The sequence below is a fragment of the Lampris incognitus genome, chromosome 12 (assembly GCF_029633865.1).
Source record: "Lampris incognitus isolate fLamInc1 chromosome 12, fLamInc1.hap2, whole genome shotgun sequence".
Lineage (NCBI taxonomy): Eukaryota > Metazoa > Chordata > Actinopteri > Lampriformes > Lampridae > Lampris > Lampris incognitus.
In genome coordinates this window covers 3,325,341-3,331,340 of record NC_079222.1, presented here as the reverse complement: position 1 = coordinate 3,331,340, position 6,000 = coordinate 3,325,341, and the positions used below count along the sequence as shown (strand labels likewise).

At 44.0% G+C, this 6,000-nt stretch overlaps 1 protein-coding gene across 3 annotated transcripts in view; it reads left to right on the top strand.

The window, feature by feature from the left end:
• tjp2a (tight junction protein 2a (zona occludens 2)) overlaps positions 1-6,000 on the top strand; it is a 61,561-nt gene that overhangs the window by 1,110 nt on the left and 54,451 nt on the right. The gene's annotated exons all lie outside the window — the stretch shown is intronic.

The window sequence follows — 6,000 nt, the reverse complement described above, 5'->3', positions numbered from 1 at the left end:
GTCTTGTACCTGGTAGTGTCTTGTACCAGGTACTGTCTTGTACCTGGTAGTGTCTTGTACCTGGTAGTGTCTTGTACCTGGTAGTGTCTTGTACCAGGTACTGTCTTGTACCTGGTAGTGTCTTGTACCTGGTAGTGTCTTGTACCTGGTAGTGTCTTGTACCAGGTAGTGTCTTGTACCTGGTAGCGTCTACTACTACTACTGCTACTACTACTGCTACTACTGCTGCTACTACTACTACTGCTACTACTACTGCTACTACTACTACTACTACTGCTACTACTACTGCTACTACTACTGCTACTACTACTACTGCTACTACTACTGCTGCTACTACTGCTACTACTACTACTGCTGCTACTGCACAGTGGATTTGATAGTTGCCCTGTGAGGGCACAACACAGATGGGGGTCTTGACAGTCCGCATAATCTACTACTACTACTTCTACTACTGCTACTACTTTCGGCTGCTCCCGTTAGGGGGCGCCACAGCGGATCATCCGTTTCCATCTCTTCCTGTCCTCTGCATCTTCCTCTGTCACACCAGCCACCTGCATGTCCTCCCTCACCACCTCCATAAACCTCCTCTTTGGCCTTCCTCTTCTCCTCTTCCCTGGCAGCTCCATATTCAGCATCCTTCTCCCAATATACCCAGCATCTCTCCTCCACACATGTCCAAACCATCTCAATCTTGCCTCTCTTGCTTTGTCTCCAAACCGTCCAACCTGAGCTGTCCCTCTAATATACTCGTTCCTAATCCTGTCCGTCTTCGTTACTCCCAGTGAAAATCTTAGCATCTTCAACTCTGCCACCTCCAGCTCCGCCTCCTGTCTTTTCGTCAGTGCCACTGTCTCCAAACCATATAACATAGCTGGTCTCACTACCATCTTGTAAACCTTCCCTTTAACTCTTGCTGGTACCCTTCTGTCGCAAATCACTCCTGACACACTTCTCCACCCACTCCACCCTGCCTGCACTCTCTTTTTCACCTCTCTACTGCACTCCCCGTTACTTTGGACAGTTGACCCCAAGTATTTAAACTCAAATGCCTTTGTCACCTCCACTCCTTGCATCCTGACCATTCCACTGTCCTCTCTCTCATTCACGCATAAGTATTCCGTCTTGCTGCTACTGACTTTCATTCCTCTTCTCTCCAGTGCATGTCAGTCCGCATAATGATTTGGCAAAATGTTAGGTGGGATGTCCTTCCTGACACAACCACTGACCCTGTGGACGGGGGCACAGGTGAAGCGCTGGACGCCATCCCAGTGCTTTACCTGTGCCCCCGTCCACATTGGTCAAAAAAAAAATCTTAAATTGGTCTGCTTTGCACTCTGTCTTAATGGTAAAGTAAATAAAAATGAGTGTTTTAAGGTTTTGGGTGTAAGAAACTTACCTTGTTATTCACACACACACACACACTATATATAGTGTGTGTGTGTGTGTGTGTGTGTGTGTGTGTGTATCAGTCATTTGGTGTGTTGGGGATTTGACTTGTAATTGACCTTTACTGGACGGTGTGTGTTGTTTTACTGAATACAGTGTAGGCCAGTAGATTAAAAGACGTCTTGCGTCTCACTGAAGATAAATCTTGTGTGTTGTTCTCGCTCATCCCCAGCAGTCTTAGTGATTTCTGTGTAAATAAGCACTGAGTCCATCTGTGACCTTATCAAGTATATAATCTGGAGCACGAGATGTGTTTTAAGACCGTGTCCACCTGTCATACTTCCTCTCATACACATAGACTTCTTTCACATATTTGCACTAATTTTATGAACAAATAAATCTGTTTTTAACACAGCAATCACATGTATTTAAACCTATTAAATGTACTTTTGAAATGTCGTTGTAAGTGAACTTGTGAGCAACCCAGTCATGCACATTCCTGCTTGATGAGAGCCTCCTCGCCAGATAAGTGTAATTCTGACCCGTGGGATTTCATAATTGTCTGTGTGAGAAAAGGAACCCCCACGCATTCCAGGTTGTTGGGAGACGGTAACTCGACTTAACAAATATCGAGCCTGTGGGATGTTTGCTGCCCTAGGAGCAACATATTGGAGTGTGTATTTATTTATCTTGCTGTTCTCCCTTCCCCTCTGAATCATTTGTTTTTCTTAGCCACGTCCTGCGAGGGTGACCCAGTATTTCAGCTCCCATCCCATCAGCGGAGCCGTGTTTGTGTGTTGTTACATAAGAGACTACACACCCAGGAGGCTCGGACCCGGCCGTCAGGCTCGCCTGCAAGCGAGCGCTGTAAAGAAAACATGACATTGTAGATGAAGGCAGTCTGAGGGGCTGTGTGTGTGTGTGTGTGTGTGTGTGTGTGTGTGTGTGTGTGTGTGTGTGTGTGTGTGTGTGGGTGTTTGCATGTAGTTTTCTCGCTGGTTAGAGTTTGACGTGAACTGGGATGACACAGCTTGGCCATCTTCTTGATCATTAAAATCCAGTGGTGGTGTTCTGTCCCGCTGAAGCCGAGTGCTGTGAACGCACCGTCCATGTGTGACGTCGTATAGGTTACGGGTGGACAAGTAATTCAATGTTGTTTTGTTTTTCGGGGGGGTTTTGTTTTTGTTTTTTGGGGTTTGTTTTTTTTTTTTCCCTTTTTCTCCCCAATTGTATCCGGCCAATCACCCCACTCTTCCGAGCCGTCCCGGTCTCTGCTCCACCCCCTCTGCTCATCCGGGAAGGGCTACAGACTACCACATGCCTCCTCCTATACATGTGGAGTCACCAGCTGCTTCTTTTCACCTGACAGTGAGGAGTTTCACCAGGGGGACGTAGCGCGTGGCAGGATCACGCTACCCCCCCCCCCAGCCCAGTATCACGCCAAAGCGTGTAATACACGCCTGTTTTTGTATGTTTTTGGATGCGTGTTTTTGTCTTTTGTGTTGCACTGCTGTGGGCTGGGGGGAAAGGGCATTTAGTTTATTTGTGTACCATAAGATGAAATGACAAGTAGGTTGTTCCTGATTCCCGATTACTGTTATGCAGCCTGTGGAGAGGGCCCCTAGTTGCTGGGGGGGCCCCTCGAAGTTTTGACCTCTTTCTCACCCTCATTGAGGCCACGGTGCATGAGTACATTATTATCGTTGTGTGTCTGAATGTGAGGCGTGTGGGTCAGATCTGGTAAGGGTTGCACCAGTTGTAGGTCAGTCCTTGCTAAGTCTGGCTGTCATGTAAGTGGAGATGCACCACTGCTGTTAGTTACTATGAAGAACTTGTTTTTAGTTTCGTAGCACATAGCGATGAGGAGAAGTGGTCTTCGGCGTGAGCTGACGGAGAACTTCAGTGTTTTATAGAAACAACAGCAACGACACATTGACCCAGCTTCACTCAAACAACAACAAACATAACAATCACTGGCCTAGACTTGTGGGTAGTATTTGATAATGATAATTCATCGCCAGCACATTTTGGGCATGATTCATGAGATGAGGACATATTTGTCCAACACTGGCTCGTGAGGCAGCTGTAGAGTCCCGTACTGACGTGTGAACGCTGTCTGACTCGAGGTGTAAAAACATCACAAATGAGATCGTGCAAAAACTGATGGCACAGTCGACCCGGATTCTTTGTTTGGGTGGCATCCGTACCCAAATGGGAGAAATTGAAGGGGTGTGAAGTCATTATTTCAACACCAATACATTATTTTGAGTGTTCTTGTGTTTGATTTTTTTTTTCAGTCTTTCATAAAATTTGTCATCAACTGCAATTTTAATGTTCATATGGTACCCCTCTTATTGGTATGGTGGCGCAGTGATGAGTGCGGCCGCCTCACAGCAAAAAAGGTCCTGGGTTCGAGCCCTGGGGTAGTCCAACCTTGAGGGTCATCCCAGGTCATCGTCTGTGTGGCGTTTACATGTTCTCCTTGTGTCTGCGTGGGTTTCCTCCGGGTGCTCCGGTTTCCTCCCACAGTCCAAAGACATGTAGGTCAGGTGAATTAAAGACTTGTAGGTCAGGTGAATCAAAGACTTGTAGGTCAGGTGAATCAAAGACATGTAGGTCAGGTGAATCAAAGACTTGTAGGTCAGGTGAATCAAAGACTTGTAGGTCAGGTGAATCAAAGACTTGTAGGTCAGGTGAATCAAAGACTTGTAGGTCAGGTGGATCAAAGACTTGTAGGTCAGGTGAATCAAAGACTTGCAGGTCAGGTGAATCAGCCATACTAAATTGTCCCTAGGTGTGTGTGTGTTGGCCCTGTGATGGACTGGCAGCCTGTGCAGGGTGTCTCCCCGCCTGCCGCCCATTGACTGCTGGGATAGGCTACAGCAACCCTGTGACCGTGAGAGCAGGATAAGCAGTTTGGATGATGGATGGATGGATGCATGGATGGAGGGATGGATGGATGAATGGATGGATAGATGGGTGGATGGATGATGGATAGATGGGTGGATGGATGATGGATAGATGGGCGGATGGATGATGGAGGGATGGATGGATGATGGATGGGTGGATGGATGTAGGGATGGAGTGCTGTCTGATTGGCTGGCTGCTGTGATGTTCACGCAGTAAGCCGTGGAGTCATCACTGAGGCTTTACTAGCTACGACATCACTTATATTTGAACTGCAGCCCAAACGATGAAACTGCTAGTTAACACCTTACTGATTAAAACTAAGAGGTTCGTATAGACTTTATACACAAACTTAGTGAAAAATATAGTAATGACTGGTGCAACCCTGTCCACGTGAAGACAAATGGTACCCCCTGATTAAATATTACATGAATACTTTAGTGACGATTTGATTTCTCAAACATGATGATATTATACATATTATAGATATTATATATTATAAATATTATAGATATTATATATTATAGATATTATACATATGTTATGCATATTATACATATTATGTATTATAGATATATATTATACATATTATACATATTATAGATATTGCAGTTTGATAGTATGGTTTTTTTAAAGCTCCATCGTTTCTTCTCTACGTTGAATTATGAAAACTGCAGCAATCCAAAGAAATGCTAAATGCATTTATTTTCAAATAAAAAATATAATAATCAAAACAAAATAATTATTAATATTTAAAACAAAATGCATTTATTTTAAGCTCTGTGTGTTCCAAAAGCTTGAAAGATGAGTTTAGGTCCTGGAGTTAACATCCAGACATTCAGAGGTGCAGAAAGCGTCACATCAAACCTCCTCACAGCATCACTTCACTGTGCAGCCCAGAGCAGGTCTGTGATATTGAAGTCATCACACCTTTGTGTTACAGTTTTACTCTGGTATGATTCTTCTTTTTTGCCTCACTGTTACTTGTAATTTCTCATGCGTTACTTTTACTTGTCTGTTCTGATTAGAATACAACTGCTCCTAAGCTGTTGTCTAAGGAGAAAATCTTATTTATTAGATTCCAACACTTTAAACTTTTTTTTTCCTACTTATTGCAATTTTTCAGGCCTTTGTGGCTTAAAATCAGTATGGATGCAAAAAAAATAATTGTAATAATGGTGTACCAAATACCTATGGGCATCGAGACAGAAACCAGAATAAATAAACCAATAATAAGTAATAATAGTAATAATAATAATGATGATTTTTTTTTCCCTTTGCAAGCCAGAAGTCCAAATAGTGTGTTATGATAGGTGTGGTGCCAGCCAGAGTCGTGCCCCCGTTTCACTAAGCCCGGGCCTGAGAGGTTGTGGGTACGAGGATTTGACTTCCCCTTTTATTTACCAAAATATGAAGTATTACCCTTGAAAATCCCAGCTAGTGTTGTGTGAATAAAAACCCGCCAGACTACAACCTGCACTTTATCTGTGTGTGTGTGTGTGTGTATGTGTGTGTGTGTTGTTTGGTGGCGATTATGTGATTGTGTATTTGTGTAATCTCTTAAACTTAGCAGAGTGTGTAGCGCTCACAAGCAAACGCATCGCAGAAAGTCGGCTCGGTCTGCAAAGGTGCCCACATTGTTGCCTTTTTCCCCTGTTGTGGATGTTTGCATAAATAAACACTTGGATATTTAATCTCGGTGTCTGT